The sequence below is a fragment of the Hordeum vulgare genome, chromosome 2H (genome assembly GCF_904849725.1).
Source record: "Hordeum vulgare subsp. vulgare chromosome 2H, MorexV3_pseudomolecules_assembly, whole genome shotgun sequence".
Lineage (NCBI taxonomy): Eukaryota > Viridiplantae > Streptophyta > Magnoliopsida > Poales > Poaceae > Hordeum > Hordeum vulgare.
In genome coordinates, this window is record NC_058519.1 from 629,199,488 (window position 1) to 629,221,250 (window position 21,763).

Consider the following 21,763-nt stretch of genomic DNA (forward strand, 5'->3'; position numbering starts at 1 on the left):
CCCACGTTGGCTCATCCGACCGCACATATATTTTTTCTGATCCGCTCGTCAGATGAAACTCCAACTACTTCACTTCCCTCTCCTTCATCCTCTTTTGCCATCTGAGCTCGCCTCCGGCGATCTCCAGCCTTTCCCGACATGATGGGGCAACGGATCTGACTCCAAGCAGTCCGGATCCATCGACTGGGGTGTCATCTCGTGCGGGTTGAAGGAGGCAGTGGCTATCGGCATTGCACTTTGCGGCTCCCGCGAGGACAATGCCCGACCGACGACAGGATCTGTCTGGCACGACCCCACAATGTGGGCTTAACGGGCGCTCGGATCCTCTTGACTGGATCATCGCGGCAGCCATTAGATCTCTCCTTCCCCATCACCGATCGGGCGGTTCATGAATCCCACCGGGACCGGTGTGCCCGCCGTGGGAAGGAGAGAAAAAGGGTCGCCGAGGCCCGACTCGTTGTCGATATGGCAGCGGCGGAGGCGGCTGATGCGACGGCACGGGTGGCCGCAGAGGACGAAGCCATGCGCGCCCGCATTATGAAGAAGCGACGACGGAGAAAAACGCGTGTCCTCGCCCGAGAACAAAAATGACCGGTCCGTGAAATGGTGGGATTGGCACCAAAGGAAGAGAAGGAGTACAACGATGGTGAGGACAGCTCCAGCGAAAATCAGACCCGACTCAATTCATTCCGTGTCTTCAACCGGTACTTCCCGAGAAGGACGACAATGGCATCGGGAAGGGCAGGGGCAGCTGAGGATGATCTTCTCCGGCATAGCCAAACATGTTAAATTTTGGTAGTCCGATAGCATCTTGTATGTAGTACCCGGACGCGTCGTTTATGTAGGTGCATGAAATTGTATGAATTCAGGGTATGTTAATTGAAGTGTCTTGTTATGAGAAGGAAAATATGAGACATGACCGATCAGTGTTCGCGAACACGTGCGCGGATGGATGTTTGATAGGTCGAATTTGTCAAGTCCGGCTTCCATACACATATCAACAATAATTTTTAACATACTCCACACGGGCAGTTTTAACTTGGGTATTCTCTTGATGCTCAGTCAGATGAGACCGCCAAAATCTGCCTCCTCAGTCTTGCTTGTCTCGACTGAACAAATCACCACGCTAAAAAAATTTGTGACGCGCCAGCACAGCAAGTGAATGCCACATCTGCCTCCTCATATGGAGTTGATACTAGCTGATGTAGATATTGGTGCTACTGATCACATCGCGGGTGAACTTGACAAGCTTACCTTACGTGATCGTTACACCGGCGATGAACAGAGGGCATACGGCAAGTGGTCAAGGTGTATTGATCATACGTGTTTTCATACCCATGAGGCCATGGTCGTCCCATTAATCTTGATAATAATAATAATAATATCTTTCATGTTCCAAAGGCTTCTAAAAGTCTTGTTTCTGCTTTCAAAAGATGATAATCATGCCTACCTGGAGGTTCGTCCTAATTCCCTTTTATGTTAAGGATCAGGGCACGGGAAGAATTCTTCTTCACAGAATGAATAGGTGGCCCCTATCCCGTCCAAAATGTGCTTTCAGAAGGAGTCAAAGTAGGTTCTTAGAGCGTGTTTGGGACTGTTCTGTTTCTTAAAATTCAGCTCCGCTCAGAAAAGACAAGTCAAACGGGATAGCTTCACGATATGCCGCTTCATAAAAAACTAGAATATGAAGTAAAAGTTCGAAGTTTTTATGAAGCTCTTCACAGGATGCTCCAAAAAAACTCTAAAAGATGGAGTTTGGGGGGGGGATTACCCACCACTGCCACTAGTAAGTGGATACCCCTTCATTTCTTTCCCCTCAACCGATCAAATAGATTCTTTTCACCAAATTTTCTGTTCTTAAAGTTGGAGCTAGATGGAAGCCAAACATTCTCTTGACAGTGCTATAAATTCTGTATGAAACTACTCCAAAGTGATTTTGATGAAGTGAACCAGTCCCAAACAGGCCGCCCTTAGTGGAAGGAAACCTACGATGGCATCGGTGTCTTGGGCATCCATCATTTATAGTGGTTTGAAAGATTCTTAGAAATGATAAATTGTTTTTCTCAAGTAAAGGCGATGATTCGAATTGTGATGCTTGTCGAAAGGGTAAAAGTCATCACTTATCCTATCCTTGCTCAACTAGTGTGTCTAGTGCTCCTTTAGTGCAACTCCAACGCTGACTCTCAAACTTGACGCATATATTTGGATCACACGGTTCAAAGCTCGGATGCCATTTAACACAGTCCTGTATCGGTCCGTCGAGCAGTCTGAACCACGTTTTCTCACAAACCGAAATCAAATGTGGGGGCTTTGCAGGAGTCCGGACACGAGACAAGTCACTCTTACACCCATGACCCACTCAAAAAGAAGGCGGAGTTGACGCTTTTGTATCATCTCTTTCACGTCAAAATCCCCCACTCTCTTCTTTCAACCCGCCCCTCTCTACCCAATTCTCGTCCTTCCCCACTATAATCATCTTCGCTCCCGCCGCCAACACATGGAATTAGACGAGGGCCCATCGGAGATGGAGGTGGTGCAGTTGTAGGAGCATCCGAGCATCACCCTCACCTAGAATATCAACTCGGCGACACGAAAAAATCGTCTCGTCAAAGCGAAGGCCGCAAAGGAGGAAATTCTCAGGAAGCAGAAGTGCGGCGAAGGGCGTGTTGATGGCGTCTGTGGCAGTGGGTGTGCTGGTCATGGACGTGGTGGAGGTTGCAGACAGGGTCGCGGAGCCCTGATGGTGACGCCCACCATCCACACAGCAGCATGGCCGGAGCATTTCAAGGCTCCATACAACTACAGTGCCAAGCAACTTGGTAGGCAGTCCACGACAACCGCTGATACGCCCATTTTGCATCATGAATTCTAATTAGTATTATGTTATTATTTTCCATTATTCCTCATTATGATACAATTCGTATGCCTTTTCTCTCTGAATATGCAAGGTACATCACAAAAATGGGAGATTACTCGAAACTGGAATTTTGGACCTGAAAACCAAGAAAATGGCAGAAAATTCACTAGGCTCCAAATGACCTAAAAACCATGGAGAATTTTTATGGTATATATAAGAATTATTGGGCCAAAAATATACGAAAGGGGTGCCACTTTCTAGCCACAAGCCAACAGGGTGCACCCCCCCCCGACGCGCACTTTTGCCTTGTGGGGGCCGAGCAGGTCTCCCGACCCATCTCTTCTCCTATATGGTGTGTTTTACCCTAGAAAAAATCATAATGATACTTTTGGGACAAAGCATCGCTGTCTCGAGGCAGAAACCAGGCAAGAGGCCTTTTTTCTCTCCGGCAAAGAGATTCTGCCGGGGAAACTTCCCTCCGGGAGCGGGAAATCGAAGCCATCGTCATCACCAACGCTTCCTCCTTCGTGGGAGGACCAAACTTCATAAACATCTTCACCAGCACCATCTCATCTCAAACCTTAATTCATCTCTTGTATTCAATCTTTGTATCAAAACCTCATATTGGTACCTGTGGGTTACTAGTAGTGTTGATTACATCTTGTAATTGATGCTTGTTGGATCACTTAGTGGAAGATATTATGTTCAGATCCTTGATCACCATTATTATACCTGCGATCTTGAACATGTTGATGAGGTGTGAGTAGTTATTATTTTTCTTGAGGACATGGGAGAAGTCTTGTTATAAGTGATCATGTGAAGTTGGTATTCGTCCGCTATTTTGATGATGTGTATGTTGTTGCTTCTCTTAGTGGTGTCGTGTGAACATCGACTACATGACACTTCACCATGGTATGGGCCTAACGGATGGAAATGTGGAGTAACAAGTAGATGATGGGTTGCACGAGTGACAGAAGCTTAAAACCCCAGTTTATGTGTTGCTTCATAAGGGGCTGATTTGGATCCATACGTTTGATTCTATGGTTAGATTTATCTTAATTCTTCTTTCATAGTTGCAGATGCTTGCGAGAGTAGGTAATCATAAGTGAGTTTCTTGTTAAAGTAAGAACAACACCTTAGCACCGATCTACCCACATATCAAATTATCAAAGTAACGAACGTGAATCAACTCAACATGATGAACATGACTAGACAGAAATCCCCATGTGTCCTCGGGAGCGTTTGCTTCATATAAGAGTACTTTCAGGCCTGTCTTTTGCTATAAAAAGGATTGTGCTATCTTGCTGCACTCTTTCTACTATTGTTAGTTGTCACTTGTTACGAATTATCTTGCTACCAAACTATATATAATTGTTACTCATAGCACTTGCAGAGAATACCTTGCTGAAACTGCTTATCATTTCTTATGCTCCTCGTTGGGTTCGACAGTCTTACTTATAGAAAGCACTACGATTGATCCCCTATACTCGTGGGTTATCAACCGCCGCTAGTCTAGTGCCTTACATCTTCTACGTACACGCGGCGCGACTGCTCTTCTTGGAGTCTTCTTTGTCATAGCTTGTCCGGATGTGGGCAGCGGGCAGGAAGAACATGGGTGCCCACACATTGTTCGTTGCGATGCCTAAAGTAGGGGAGAATGCATACAACAATGTGGAGACATAGATGTTCAATATGATACACGATGGAGGTGGGGTAGGAGGTGGTTATGAGGATGAGCAATTGGAAGGCTCGGATCCCATACAGTCCGACAACTACACTCACACGCAAACCAAGATACACCCAGACCGACACACAGTCCTACACCCAAATTGGCATGGGCGCACAACAATAGGATTGGGCCGCCGGATAGGCGGATGAAGAGGAGGTGGTGGAGGAGGAGAAGGGCGAGGACGATGATCCACATGATTTTGTAAGTGATCCGAAGAACAAGGGTAGAGGAGGAAGCTACATCCGGGAGGATGAGCTGTTGTGTCTTGCATGGTTGTCCACTAGCCTCGATTTGATCTACGGCATGGAGAAAAAGGGCTCAACTTTTTGGGCCAACATTCACACATGGTTCCATAAACAGAAGCATTTCGCGCCCTACTCCGATGCGGTCATCCGTAATAGTGAACCAGAGTCCCTCAACCATCGATGGTACACCATCTAAGAGGTCGTCTCGAAGTATTGCTGCCATTTGGCACATCTCATCACACGGTGGCCTAGTGGTGCACATATCACCGAGCAAGTAAGTTCATTGGTGGGATATGCATAGTTTTGTTGATCATTGTCGGGTATGCATAGGTTTGTTGATCACTAGACGGATATGCATAGTTTTTTGACCGGATATGCATAGTATTGTTGATCATTGTCTAGATATGCATAGGTTTGTTGATCACTATATGCCTAGTCCCATCGAAGACTAGCATCTTCACGGGTCTTGCAGCAATAGACGAGAGTAGAGCAGGTAACACAATTAATAGTCGTATTGTTGCAGCAATATTAATTAAAGTCACGCCGAGAGATCCTTCCTCGACTCCCTACGAGGAAGCAATCCCAGAGAAAACATTCCAGTTAAGTAATAGTTGTAGTTGTATAAGATCGGGGCACAACTACAAGTCATCATGTAACCGTGCACGTGGCTATTTGAATAGTTAATTTTCATCCCTGCAGGGGTGCAGCACATATTGTTGGAAATATGCCCTAGAGGCAATAATAAATTAGTTATTATTATATTTCTTAGTTCATGATAATCGTTTATTATCCATGCTATAATTGTATTGATTGGAAACACAATACTTGTGTGGATACATAGACAAAACACTGTCCCTAGTAAGCCTCTAGTTGACTAGCTCGTTGATCAAAGATGGTCAAGGTTTCCTGGCCATAGGCAAGTGTTGTCACTTGATAACGGGATCACATCATTAGGAGAATCATGTGATGGACTAGACCCAAACTAATAGACGTAGCATGTTGATCGTGTCATTTTGTTGCTACTGTTTTCTGCGTGTCAAGTATTTATTCCTATGACCATGAGATCATATAACTCACGGACACCGGAGGAATGCTTTGTGTGTATCAAACGTCGCAACGTAACTGGGTGACTATAAAGATGCTCTACAGGTATCTCCGAAGGTGTTAGTTGAGTTAGTATGGATCAAGACTGGGATTTGTCACTCCGTGTGACGGAGAGGTATCTCGGGGCCCACTCGGTAATACAACATCACACACAAGCCTTGCAAGCAATGTAACTTAGTGTAAGTTGCGGGATCTTGTATTACGGAACGAGTAAAGAGACTTGCCGGTAAACGAGATTGAAATAGGTATGCGGATACTAACGATCGAATCTCGGGCAAGTAACATACCGAAGGACAAAGGGAATGACATACGGGATTATGCGAATCCTTGGCACTGAGGTTCAAACGATAAGATCTTCGTAGAATATGTAGGATCCAATATGGGCATCCAGGTCCCGCTATTGGATATTGACCGAGGAGTCTCTCGGGTCATGTCTACATAGTTCTCGAACCCGCAGGGTCTGCACACTTAAGGTTCGACGTTGTTTTATGCGTATTTGAGTTATATGGTTGGTTACCGAATGTTGTTCGGAGTCCCGGATGAGATCACGGACGTCACGAGGGTTTCCGGAATGGTCCGGAAACGAAGATTGATATATAGGATGACCTCATTTGATTACCGGAAGGTTTTCGGAGTTACCGGGAATGTACCGGGAATGACGAATGGGTTCCGGGAGTTCACCGGAGGGGGGCAACCCACTCCGGGGAAGCCCATAGGCATTTGGGGGGGGGGGGGTCACACCAGCCCTTAGTGGGCTGGTGGGACAGCCCACCAATCCCCTATGCGCCAAGAGAGAAAAATCAAAGGAAAGAAAAAAAAAGAGGAAGAAGTGGGAAGGGGGAAGGACTCCCTCCCACCAAACCAAGTAGGACTCGGTTTGGGGGGGGAGAGTCCTCCCCCCTGGCTCGGCCGACCCCTTGGGGATCCCTTGGACCCCAAGGGAAGGTCCCCCTCCCTCCTCCTATATATATGGGGCTTTTGGGGCAGATTTGAGACGACTTTCTCACGGCTGCCCGACCACATACCTCCATAGTTTTTCCTCTAGATCGTGTTTCTGCGGAGCTCGGGCGGAGCCCTGCTGAGACAAGATCATCACCAACCTCCGGAGCGCCGTCATGCTGCCGGAGAACTCTTCTACCTCTCCGTCTCTCTTGCTGGATCAAGAAGGCCGAGATCATCGTCGAGCTGTACGTGTGCTGAACGCGGAGGTGCCGTCCGTTCGGTACTAGATCGTGGGACTGATCGCGGGATTGTTCGCGGGGCGGATCGAGGGACGTGAGGACGTTCCACTATATCAACCGCGTTCTCTAACGCTTCTGCTGTACGATCTACAAGGGTACGTAGATCACTCATCCCCTCTCGTAGATGGACATCACCATGATAGGTCTTCGTGCGCGTAGGAAATTTTTTGTTTCCCATGCGACGTTCCCCAACAGTGGCATCATGAGCTAGGTTCATGCGTAGATGTCTTCTCGAGTAGAACACAAAAGGTTTTGTGGGCGGTGATGTGCGTTTTGCTGCCCTCCTTAGTCTTTTCTTGATTCCGCGGTATTGTTGGATTGAAGCGGCTTGGACCGACATTACTCGTACGCTTACGAGAGACTGGTTTCATCGTTACGAGTAACCCCCTTTGCTCAAAGATGACTGGCAAGTGACGGTTTCTCCAACTTTAGTTGAATCGGATTTGACCGAGGAGGTCCTTGGATGAGGTTAAATAGCAACTCATATATCTCCGTTGTGGTGTTTGCGTAAGTAAGATGCGATCCTACTAGATACCCTTGGTCACCACGTAAAACTTGCAACAACAAAATTAGAGGACGTCTAACTTGTTTTTGCAGGGTATGCTTGTGATGTGATATGGCCAACGATGTGATGTGATATATTGGATGTATGAGATGATCATGTTGTAATAGAAATATCGACTTGCACGTCGATGGTACGGCAACCGGCAGGAGCCATAGGGTTGTCTTTATAACTAACGTTTGTGCTTGCAGATGCGTTTACTATTTTGCTAGGACGTAGCTTTAGTAGTAATAGAATGAGTAGCACGACAACCCCGATGGCGACACGTTGATGGAGATCATGATGATGGAAATCATGGTGTGACGCCGGTGACAAGAAGATCGTGCCGGTGTTTTGGTGATGGAGATCAAGAAGCACGTGATGATGGCCATATCATGTCACTTATGAATTGCATGTGATGTTAATCCTTTTATGCACCTTATTTTGCTTAGAACGACGGTAGCATTATGAGGTGATCTCTCACTAAAATTTCAAGACGAAATTGTGTTCTCCCCGACTGTGCACCGTTGCTACAGTTCTTCGTTTCGAGACACCACGTGATGATCGGGTGTGATAGACTCAACGTTCACATACAACGGGTGCAAAACAGTTGCGCACGCGGAACACTCGGGTTAAGCTTGACGAGCCTAGCATGTGCAGACATGGCCTCGGAACACATGAGACCGAAAGGTCGAGCATGAATTGTATAGTTGATATGATTAGCATAGAGATGCTTACCACTGAAACTATTCTCGACTCACGTGATGATCGGACTTGAGATAGTGGATTTGGATCATGTACCACTCAAATGACTAGAGAGATGTACTTTTTGAGTGGGAGTTCTTAAGTAATATGATTAATTGAACTAATTGTCATGAACATAGTCTAATGGTATTTGCGAATTACGATGTAGCTTGCGCTATAGCTCTACTGTTTTTATATGTTCCTAGAGAAAATTTAGTTGAAAGTTGATAGTAGCAAACTTTGCAGACTGAGTCTGTAAAACCGAGGATTGTCCTCGTTGCTGCACAGAAGGCTTATGTCCTTAATGCACCACTCGGTGTGCTGCACCTCGAGCGTCGTCTGTGGATGCTGTGAACATCCGACATACACGTTTCTGATGACTACACAATAGTTCAGTGCAAGATACTTGATGGCTTAGAAGCAAGGCGCCGAAAACGTTGTAAAACGTCACGGAACATAAGTGATGTTCTAAAGAGATGAAATTGTGATTTCATGCTTGTGCCCTTGTTAAGAGGTACGAGACCTCCAACAAGATTCTTTGTCCACAAAGTAAAGGAGAAAAGCTCAATCGTTGAGCGTGTGCTCAGATTGTCTGAGTACTGCAATCACTTGAATCAAGTGGGAGTTAATCTTCCAGATGAGATGGTGATGGTTCTCCAAAGACACTGCCACCAAGCTGTGAGAGCTTCGTGATGAACTATAACATATCAAGGATAGATACAATGATCCTTGAGCGATTCGTGATGTTTGACACTGCGAAAGTAGAAATCAAGAAGGAGCATCAATAGTTGATGGTTTGTAAAACCACTAAGTTTCAAGAAAGGCAAGGGCTAGAAGGGATACTTCGTGAAATGGCAAAACAGTTGCTGCACTAATGAAGAGACCCAAGATTAAACCCAAACCCGAGACTAAGTGCTTCTGTAATGAGGGGAACAGTCACCGAGGCGGAGCAACTCTAGATACTTGGTAGATAAAGAAGGCTGGCAAAAGTCGAAAGAAGTGTATTTGATATACATGATGTTGATGTGTACTTTACTAGTACTCCTAGTAGCATGAGGGTATTGGATACCGGTTCGGTTGCTAAGTGATTAGTAACACGAAATGAAAGCTACGGCATAAACGGAGACTAGCTAAAGGCGAGGTGACGATACGTGTTGGAAGTGTTTCCAAGGTTGATATGATCAAACGTCGCGCACTCGCTCTACCATCGGGATTGGTGTTAAACCTAACTAATTGTTATTTGGTGCTTGCGTTAAGCATGAACATGATTGGATCGTGTTTATTGCAATACGATTATTCATTTAAAGAGAATAATGGTTACTCTATTTTCTTGAATATTCACCTTCAATGGTTTATTGAATCTCGATCGTAGTGTTACACATGTTCATAATATTAGTGCCAAAAGATACGAGTTAATGATGATAGTACCACTTACTTGTGGCACTGCCGCTTGAGTCATGTTAGTATAAATTGCATGAAGAGGCTCCATGCTGATGGATCTTTGTACTCACCTGATTTCGAATCACTAGTGACATGCAAATCATACCACATGAGCAAGGCCTTGTTTTCATTGAGATGAAATAAGATAGTAACTTGTTGGAAGTGATACATTTTGATGTATGCGGTCCAATAGGTACTGAGGCACGCAGTGGATATCATTATGTTCTTACTTCACTGATGATTTGAGTAGATACAGGAATATTTACTTAATGAATCACAAGTCTGAAATGTTGAAAAGTTCAAATCCGTTTCAGAGTGAAGATCGTCGTAACAAGAGGACAAACTGTCTACGATATGATCATAGAAATGAATATCTGAGTTACGAGTTTTGGTACACAGTTAAGACAATATAGAAATTGTTTCGCAGTTCATGCCACCTGGAACATCATAGTGTGATGATGTGTCTGAACGTCATAGCCACGCACTATTTGATATGGTGCATACTATGATGTCTTTTATCGAATTACCACTATCGTTTATGGGTTATGCATTAGAGACAACCACACTCACTTTAAATAGGGCACCGCGTATTTCCGTTGAGATGACACAGTATAGACTGAGGTTTAGAGAAATCTAAACTGTCGTTTCTTGAAAGTTTGGGGCTTCGACACTTATGTGAAAAAGTTTCAGTATGATAAGCTCGAACCCAAAGCGGACAAATGCATCTTCATAGGATATCCAAAACAGTTGGATACATCTCCTATCTCAGATCCGAAAGCAAAGTGTTTGTTTCTAGAAACGGATCCTTTCTCGAGGAAAGGTTTCTCTCAAAAGAATTGAGTGGGAGGGTAGTAGAACTTGATGAGGTTATTGAACCATCACTTCAACCAGTGTGTAGCAGGGCGCAGGAAGTTGTTCCTGTGGCGCCTACACCAATTGAAGTGGAAGCTGATGATGGTGATTATCAAGCATCGAATCAAGTTACTACAAACCTCGTAGGTCGACAAGGTCGCGTACTGCTGCAGAGTAGTACGGTAACCCTGTCTTGGAGGTCATGTTGTTGAGCAACAGTGAACCTACGAGTTATGGAGAAAGCGATGGTGGGCCCAGATTCCGACAAATGGCTGGAAGCCATGAAATCCGAGAGAGGATCCATGGATGAAAACAAAGTGTAGACTTTGAAAGAACTACTTGATGGTCATAAGACTATTGAGTAAAAATGGATCTTTAAAAGAAGACAGACGATGATGGTGATAAGTCACTATTGAGAAAAGCTCGACTTGTCGCAAAGATGTTTTCGACAAGATCAAACAGTTGACTATGATGAGACTTTCTCACTCATAGCGATGCTAAAGGTCTGTTAGAATTATGTTAGTTGTTGATGCATTATTTATGAAATATTGCACGTAAGATGTCAAAATATTGTTTTCTCGACGGTTTCCTTGAGCAAACATTGTATGTGATACAACCAGAAGGTTTTGTCGATCCTAAAGATACTAGCAAGTATGCAAGCTCCAGTGATTCTTCAATGGACTGGTGCAAGCATCTCGGAGTTGGAGTATACACTTTGATGAGATGATCAAAGATTTTGGGTTTGTACAAGGTTTATGAGAAACTTGTATTTCCAAAGAATTGAGTGGGAGCACTATAGATTTTCTGATAGGTATATGTGGTTGACATATTGTGGATCAGAAGTAATGTAGAATTTCTGTAAAGCATACAAGGTTGTTTGAAAGAAGTTTTCAAAGGAGTACCTGGATTGCGCTACTTGAACGTTGAGCATCAAAGATCTATGGAGATAGATCAAAAGCGCTTAATGAAGTTTCAACAAGATGCATGCCTTGACAAGTTTTTGAAGGAGTTCAAAATAGATCAGCAAAGAAGGAGTTCTTGGTTGCATTGTGAGGTGTGAATTTGAGTAAGACTCAAAACCCGACCCCGGCAGAATAAAGAGAATAGACGAAGGTCGTCTTCTATGCCTTAGCCGTAGAATCTAAAGTATGTCATGCTGTGTACCGCACCTGATGTGTGCCTTGACTCAAAGTATGTTGAGAGGTACAGAGAGTGATCCATGATTGAATCACTAGCAGCGGTCAAAATTTATCCTTAGTAACTAATGGACTAAGGAATTTTTCTCGATTATGGAGGTGGTTAAAGAGTTCGTCGTAAAGGGTTATGTCGATGCAAGCTTTGACACTAATCCGAATAACTATGAGTAGTGAAACGGATTCGTATAGTAAGAGTAGATATTTGGAGCATTTCCGAATAGCACGTAGTAGCAGCATCTATAAGATGACATAAAGATTTGTAAAGAACGCACGGATCTGAAAGTTTCAGAACTGTTGACTAAAACCTCTCTCACGAGCAAGACGTGATCAGACCCCATAACTATATGGGTGTTGGATTCGTTGGAATCACATGGTGATGTGAACTAGATTATTGACTCTAGTGCAAGTGGGAGACTGTTGGAAATATGCCCTAGAGGCAATAATAAATTAGTTATTATTATATTTCTTAGTTCATGATAATCGTTTATTATCCATGCTATAATTGTATTGATTGGAAACACAATACTTGTGTGGATACATAGACAAAACACTGTCCCTAGTAAGCCTCTAGTTGACTAGCTCGTTGATCAAAGATGGTCAAGGTTTCCTGGCCATAGGCAAGTGTTGTCACTTGATAACGGGATCACATCATTAGGAGAATCATGTGATGGACTAGACCCAAACTAATAGACGTAGCATGTTGATCGTGTCATTTTGTTGCTACTGTTTTCTGCGTGTCAAGTATTTATTCCTATGACCATGAGATCATATAACTCACGTACACCGGAGGAATGCTTTGTGTGTATCAAACGTCGCAACATAACTGGGTGACTATAAAGATGCTCTACAGGTATCTCCGAAGGTGTTAGTTGAGTTAGTATGGATCAAGACTGGGATTTGTCACTCCGTGTGACGGAGAGGTATCTCGGGGCCCACTCGGTAATACAACATCAGACACAAGCCTTGCAAACAATGTAACCTAGTGTAAGTTGCGGGATCTTGTATTACGGAATGAGTAAAGAGACTTGCCGGTAAACGAGATTGAAATAGGTATGCGGATACTAACGATCGAATCTCGGGCAAGTAACATACCGAAGGACAAAGGGAATGGCATACGGGATTATGCGAATCCTTGGCACTGAGGTTCAAACGATAAGATCTTCGTAGAATATGTAGGATCCAATATGGGCATCCAGGTCCCGCTATTGGATATTGACCGAGGAGTCTCTCGGGTCATGTCTACATAGTTCTCGAACCCGCAGGGTCTGCACACTTAAGGTTCAACGTTGTTTTATGCGTATTTGAGTTATATGGTTGGTTACCGAATGTTGTTCGGAGTCCCGGATGAGATCACAGACGTCACGAGGGTTTCCGGAATGGTCCGGAAACGAAGATTGATATATAGGATGACCTCATTTGATTACCGGAAGGTTTTTGGAGTTACCGGGAATGTACCGGGAATGACGAATGGGTTCCGGGAGTTCACCGGAGGGGGGCAACCCACTCCGGGGAAGCCCATAGGCATTTGGGGGGGGGGTCACACCAGCCCTTAGTGGGCTGGTGGGACAGCCCACCAATCCCCTATGCGCCAAGAGAGAAAAATCAAAGGAAAGAAAAAAAAAGAGAGGAAGAAGTGGGAAGGGGGAAGGACTCCCTCCCACCAAACCAAGTAGGACTCGGTTTGGGGGGGGGGAGAGTCCTCCCCCCTGGCTCGGCCGACCCCTTGGGGATCCCTTGGACCCCAAGGCAAGGTCCCCCTCCCTCCTCCTATATATATGGGGCTTTTAGGGCAGATTTGAGACGACTTTCTCACGGCTGCCCGACCACATACCTCCATAGTTTTTCCTCTAGATCGTGTTTCTGCGGAGCTCGGGCGGAGCCCTGCTGAGACAAGATCATCACCAACCTCCGGAGCGCCGTCACGCTGCCGGAGAACTCTTCTACCTCTCCGTCTCTCTTGCTGGATCAAGAAAGCCGAGATCATCGTCGAGCTGTACGTGTGCTGAACGCGGAGGTGCCGTCCGTTCGGTACTAGATCGTGGGACTGATCGCGGGATTGTTCGCGGGGCGGATCGAGGGACGTGAGGACGTTCCACTACATCAACCGCGTTCTCTAACGCTTCTGCTGTACGATCTACAAGGGTACGTAGATCACTCATCCCCTCTCGTAGATGGACATCACCATGATAGGTCTTCGTGCGCGTAGGAAAATTTTTGTTTCCCATGCGACGTTCCCCAACACATATCCCCCGTGATGCTCGATAAACTCTCGTGGGACACACTTTCCTGGGTCAGGCCCGACCTCGGAACATCGACACGTTGCAGCCCCACCTAGACTCAACAGAGAGGTCAGCCTGCTGGTCTAAATCCTAATCGCGCAGGGTTCATGGGCCCCTCACCCATTGCGCTCCTGCATGTTGCGTGGACGGTCGATGTTAGTCCTGGCACCTCTTATACAAGAACGGTGATAGTCCAAACCACCCGGGCGCGCGTCGCTCCATTGCTGACGTCTGAAGAGATTCGGCTGATACCACGACGTCGAGTACCCATAACTTCTCCCACGTAGAGGGTTAGTGCGAAAAAGGTATGCGACCAACCCAGATCAAATACCCAAATCCTTAGCATTTTAATTAACTCATCGACACATCCATGCGGGAATCTACCCGCCTAACATTTATTCATCAATGTTCCGAGTAACACGGTCAAGTAACTATGTGGTTGTAACATCAGGGGGATCCGAGGTATCACCCTCATTGGATTCCGAACGATGTAACCGCCAAGGTGGCCAGGGAGGAATCACCCTCGATGGCCTACGCCTGATGGCTTGTACGACAGAGTCGTTATCGGAAGTGGTGAACGAGGAATCACCCTTCGAGAACAACCGCCGGTCAACTACACTACAACACTAACATCGGAGTACGTAACGAGGTGTCACCCTTGGTACTCGATAGTAGCTCTGCACCGTCGTACAATTAAGGGGGGTGTGAGTGCTGTGTCGAGTCTTGGCTCGTCGATCAGTTGATCGAGACTTGACGATAAAGCGGGGGCAACTGGACTAAGGGGCAAAGTGGATGACTGCTCCACCTATACTAAACAATTTAGATTGCGGTATAGTAAAGTAGCAGTTCATCCACAGCAGGCTATGCATCAAAATAGGATATATCTACAACAGTAGCAAAATTCTAATGCAAGCATGAGGGAGAAAGAAATAGGCGATATAGGGATGATCAGGGGGTTTGCTTGCCTTGTTGCTCTGCAGCAAAGGGCTGGTCGTGAGGAGGGTAGTCGTACCCGGCAGCAACGTCAGTCTCGGGGTCTACCGATAAGAAGAGGGGGGAAGAAACAATAAATAATAGCAACAGGTGCAACACGATGCATGACATGGCAATATGCAGGGCTAGGCATGCACTAACGCAGCAACATCCGTCATAGACGGATCGAGAAAATGTCAGATGATATTTCCCGAGTCTCTGGCTACTACCAGACACACGAAACGGATGGAAAAGTTTCATGTTCGCTATGCTAGAGACGCGTGACAAACGAACGGATAGCGTATCCGGGTTTGTCTCGCTTTTGCGATCAACTTTCATGTACAAATTATTTTCATCTCACTTACGGTTTATTTTATGTTAAATTTTAAAGTTTTATTAATATTCAGAATTTAAAACATATTTTTTAAATTCAATAATTAGAAGGGATTTTTATTTCTGTGCCCCTGGTTCGTTAGCTCTACTCATTCATCCCCACGCTCTTAACTTTTGCTCACTTTCCCCACTCCCTTGGCCGAAACCCTCAGAACTGGTCACAAACGGACCGTTAACTCTGACGAGTGGGGCCGCGCTGACTGTGTCGCCCGTTGGACCTGATGAGTGGGGTCGCGGCGGATGGTGCCGCGGTTAGCCCGTTGGGCCGTGGTTAGAATCGGGCCATGTGCGCGCCGCAACGACAAAAGCCTGTTATGCATGCATGACATGTCCAGCTAGCCTACATGCATGCATGTAGCTAGCCTACCTGCATGCGCCGCCGCCCGCCGCCATGATACGCTGACCGACCTCTTTTTCACGCGAGCCGCCACGGACGCTGACCGGCCTCTTTTCACGCGAGCCGCCACGGACGCTGACCGGCCTCTTTTTCACGCGAGCCGCCACGGACGCAGGGACGGTTGCTGCCGCTGGTTCGTATCATCTCCCACGCGTGTCTCGATGTAGAGCATTGTTTCACACTTTTTGATCCCCTCGCATCTATTCAAGGTGGCAATTAAAACATGTTGGCAATTAAAGTGGCATATCGATCGACGCGGCTCGTTTGAACGTAGCAAATCCAAAGCGCGGCCGGTGCCACTCCCCTTCCCTTCCCCTTTCCCTATTTAAACCACCACCCTCCACCTATTCTCCACACATCCATTTGCGCCGCCACCCAAACCCAGAGGCCAGAGCACTCTCAAAGCGAGCCGAGGATGCAGTACAACGACCCCACCTTCGAGCTCCCACGGACCGTGCCGGAGAGACTGTATTCGCCCGGCGTTGTCGTGGAGAGAACGCTCCGCGTGTGGGCGTTCTCACGCTGGAGGGGTGCAAGGGGGTTTCCCGAGTGGTTCCTCCGTGCGGGCTTAGCCCACCTCCTGGCGGTCTCGCCGGTGATGTTTCGACTCGACGATGTGGGTCCAAACTCCAGGTCTCCGCCGATAGGGCTCACAGTCACCTTCACCAACAGTTTTGATGCGTCTTACCTCCTCGGCAAGGTGTTTTGGTGTGTATGCGAATTCATCGCATTCACAACCCACAACATCTACACAAACTTCGACTGCATCTTCCCCACCCACGATGTTATGCACAGCCTCCCCAACTACATCAGCCAGGACGGCATGGAGAGGGAGCAGTGAAGAGAAGGAGCAATGAAGATGGTGGTGAAGTCCCGGTCCCGGTCTTGCCCTAGGGTGCTAGGGTTTTTTATATTTTATATATTTTTAACTTAATTATGTCGTTGGTTGTACCGTGAACTTGGTTATGCTTGCTATATATTTCTATCCCTATTTGATATGTCATTGGTTATCAGTGCTTTTGCTTGCTATTTCTATATTATTTGACGTGAGATAAGTCGCTAGATGGATATGGTGTCGTACACGAGCCCTTGTGCATTCCTCAATGAAACTAGTAAAGTTTTCGCCCATTTAGAGTAGGGTCAAGTTTTCGAACGCGCGGATAATGGAGTAGTTGAAGTGTCAAAAAGGAAACTAAAGCTAGAAAAATGAGCCATGTTGATGTTGAAAAGAAGAAGAAGAAAAACTATTTTTTTTGAATTGTTGGTGGCGCTATTCCGTATATTGTATGAACAAAAACAAGCTAATTTTTGAATAGTTTGTGGACTATGCTATGGTTTAGGCTACCTGATGCCAACTGTTCTTCCCCTTTGCAACGGCACTAGAAGAATGCTACTAGCACTCTCCAGCAATCGAAACTAGAAGAATGTTGTTGACGGCCCACAAGCGCTTGGGATCGCAGCAGTTTTCGAGGGTAGAGTATTCGACCCAAATTTGTTGATTCGCACGACGGGAGGTGAGAGAATACTCTCAAGTATTAGCAGTTGAATTGTCAGATTCAACCACACCTGAAAGATTAGTATCTGCAAGGAAAGTAGTAACAGCAAAGTAGCGAGTAACTGCGGTGTAACGAGCAATAGCAGCGGCAAGGAAAAGCAGTAGTGACAGCAGTAGCAAGTAGCAATAGTAGCAAGCGACAGTAGAAGCAACAGTAGCAGCAGAGCAAGACAAGTAACAGCAGTAGCAACAGTAGTAGCAGCAGCATAGCAAGACAAGTAACAGCAGTAGCAACAGTAGTAGGACAAACTCGTAGGCAATGGGTCGGTGATTTATTTGGATGATATTCATCATGCAACAATTATAACACGGAGAGATATGTGGCTAGCTCGCGTTCGTCAATGTGATGTAGGCATGCATTCCGTGTGTCGTCATACGTGCTTAGGGAAAGAACTTGCATGACATCTATTGTCCATCCCTCCCGTGGCAGCGGGGTTCAAAAGGAAACTACGGGATATTAAGGTTCTCCTTTTCATAAAGAACCGGACCAACGCATTAGCACTTGGTGAACACATGAACTCCTCAAACTATGGTCATCACCAGGAGTGGTTCCGGTTATTGTCACTCCGGGGTTGACGGATCATAACACATAGTAGGTAACTACAACTTGCAATATCGGATATAAAACACACATATATTGGTGACAACATCATAATTTCAGATCTTAAGTCATGGCACTCGGGCCCTGGTCACAAGCATTAAGCATGGCAAAGTAGTAGCAACATCAATCTCAGAAAATAGTGGATACTAGGGATCAATCCCCATCAAAACTAACTCGATTACATGATAGATCTCATCCTACTCATCACCGCCCAGCGAGCCTACGAATAGATTACTCACGAACGACGAAGAGCTTCATGGAATTGGAGAGGGAAGAAGGTTGATGATGACGATGGCGACGATTTCCCCTCTCCGGAGCCCAAGACGGACTCCAGATCTGCCCTCCAGATGAAGAACAGGTGGTGGCGGCGCCTCCGTATCGTAAATGCGGCCAAAACTTCTCTTCATATTTTTTCTGGGACGAAAGTGAACTTATAGACCTGAGGTTGGGGGCGGCAGAGCCGTGTGGGCCCCACAAGCCTGCCCACTGCCACCAGGGGGTGGTGGCGGAGCCAGGGCTTGTGGCCCACTGGCCCACCCCCTTGGGTGGAACTTGGCGCAGATATTTTTTATATTTTCCAAAACCGCTCCCCGTAAATTTTCAGGACGTTTGGAGAACTTTGATTTCTGCACAAAAATAACACCAAGGCAATTCTGCTGAAAACAGCGTCAGTCCAGGTTAGTTCCATTCAAATCATGCAAATTAGAGTCCAAAACAAGGGCAAAAGAGTTTGCAAAAGTTGATACGATGGAGACGTATTAGTACCCTATGTTTTATGTAAGAAGTATGTTATGGTTGCTACTTTTTATGTTATGGAGTACGTGAGATATCGGTCGATGGATATGGTGCCGTTGCCGAGCCGTAGACAAGCTCTCTAGATGGATATGATGCCATAGCCGAGCCTAGACATGCTCTCTAAATTCATATGCTGGCTAATGGTGCCACCGGACTTTATTTTAGACGTGGTTTCAGATGGATATCATGATCTACATAATTAAGTCTCACATGTTCTTAATAAAAAAATCGTGTATACAATATTTTTCTTGCAACAAAAACTTGTTTACAATACCCGCAGTCAAAAAATGAAAGTGTTGTGCCATAGGCAATATACAGAAGGAAATGGCCATGATATGTGGAGTACAAATAAAGTTGACATATGCAAGACCAACAATAAATTGATTTACCATCATGCACTATTTTTGTTCGGCATGGCAATAAATGGATTTACCATGGTAATAATTAAGGGAGAAAATAAAGCCAGCGCATGGGCCTTCGACACTCAACGCAATGAGACGGCCCAACAAGAGCTTAGTTTCAACGCAATGAGACGGCCCAACCACACGCAATGACACTCAACGCAATGAAACTGAACAAACTGAAAGTGTACAAAAGTGACAAAACTGACGGGTACCCAAAACTGACATGATCCACAAATTAAGCAACACAGAGCATAGAGCACATGACACCACACTAATAACATCTCTAATGAGTGATGACCAGCAAGTAAGCAAATCCTAGAGCAACTACACAAAATAAAAGGGATAAAATCCTAAAGCTATCAGATTTGCGTGCTTGTTCAATTGAATCATCTGCTTCAAGTTCTTGTTCATCTTCTTTATTTCCCCCTTGAGATCTGCATCCCCAACTGTTAGAGCAACACTTTCAGAGACCAAATTCATTGTTGTTGACGACAGATTGAGCTCCCGGGTTGGGGCCCCATTGAATTGAATCCGCTTAACGTAGTCATCCAGCCATTCAAAATGTGTGCATTTATTCACGATCTGAAGTGAAAACATGAACCCTAAATCCCAGATCAAAAAAGAATTAAAAGCAAATAGAAAAAGAAATCAAAGAAAAATCATGAGATCTAACCTGCCCCTCTGGCTTGCTCTCGCATTTCATGAACTCGCGCCCATAGTTGCCATTCTTCACCTTCTTCGAAGTCAACCGTATCAGTGGTGCGCTGCGTGGGCAGTCAGGACATCGCTCCAAGGGAAGTGGACCATACTGGGTCCACGAGGGGCGGGTGGCTGAAGTGGAGCTTGACATATCGCCCAAAGTCGTCGGAGAGGAAGAAGCAGAGGAGTGGCTCCTCTCGTCGTCGGAGAAGAAGAAGGAGAGGAGGGGGTACCTGAAGAAGGGGGAGGAGGGGGTACCCGTCGTCATACGGGTCCATAGCTAGTAACCAGATGGCTTCTTCTCTCTCTTGGATCTTCAATACAAAGTTCTCCATGATCTTCATGGAGATCTATCCGATGTAATCTTCTTTTGCGGTGTGTTTGTCGAGATCCGACGAATTGTGGATTTATGATCAGATTATCTATGAATCTTATTTGAGTTTCTTCTGATCTCTCTTATGCATGATTTCATCTCTTTGTAATTCTCTTCGAGTTGTGGGTTTTGTCTGGCCAACTAGATCTATGATTCTTGCAATGGGAGAAGTGCTTGGTTTTGGGTTCATACTGTGCGGTGACCTCACCCAGTGACAGAAGGGGTAGCGAGGCACGCATCATGGTGTTGCCATCAAGGGTAAAAAGATGGGGTTTGCATCATTGGTTTGAGATTATCCCTCTACATCATGTCATCTTGCTTAAAGTGTTACTCTGTTCGTCATGAACTCAATACACTAGATGCATGCTGGATAGCGGTCGATGTGTGGAGTAATAGTAGTAGATGCAGAAAGTATCGATTTACTTGTCTCGGACATGATGCCTATATGTATGATCATTGCCTTAGATATCGTAATGACTTTGCGCGATTCTATCAATTGCTCGACAGTAATTTGTTCACCCACCGTAATACTTGCTATTTTGAGAGAAGCCTCTAGTGAACACTATGCCCCCCAGGGTCTACTCCACACCATATTTTCAGCCTTACACTTTTTACTTCGTTGCTCTTTCCGCTTTCAGATCTCACTTTGCAAAAAATCTTGAAGGGATTGACAACCCCTTTGAAGCGTTGGGTGCAAACTTGTTTGTGTTTGCGCAGGTACTTTGGACTTGACGAGGCCCTCCTTCTGGATCGATACCTTGGTTCTCAAACTGAGGGAAATACTTACTGCTCCTGTGCTGCATCACCCTTTCCACTTCAAGGGAAAAACCGACGCAAACGAGAGAAGTAACAAGAAGAATTCCTAAGAGCCAGGGAAGGACTTTTGTTGCCACAGCAGGGAGGCACAACCAACAAGTCTCGCGGATTGCCCCCACGATCCAACGATGCGGAGCCGTCCATGTGATCCAACGGCGCGGAGTATGCTCGCAGCCTGCCCTCGGAATTACTTCTAGAAGACCACATCTGAGGGTTGTCGCTTGGCGCTAGGGTATGATCGGACGGCTGACGTTGGAAGGTAGGGTTAGGCGAAACCCCGCGGGGTTTAGAGGGGTTTTGAACTGGTCAACGGGGTTATGAAAGCTTTGACTGAGCATAACTAATTAAAAAAAATGAAAAAAATATGAAACCTTCGCCGTTCGTTGTTTTATAAGACACGCTAACTAGGAAAAATACTAAACTTGGTCTATGGTCATTTTCATAAAAAAAAACCTTAGCTGACACGATCGAGGTACCATGAGCACCATTAATTTAAAAAAATTCAAAAAAATGAAACATGCGCACAATGT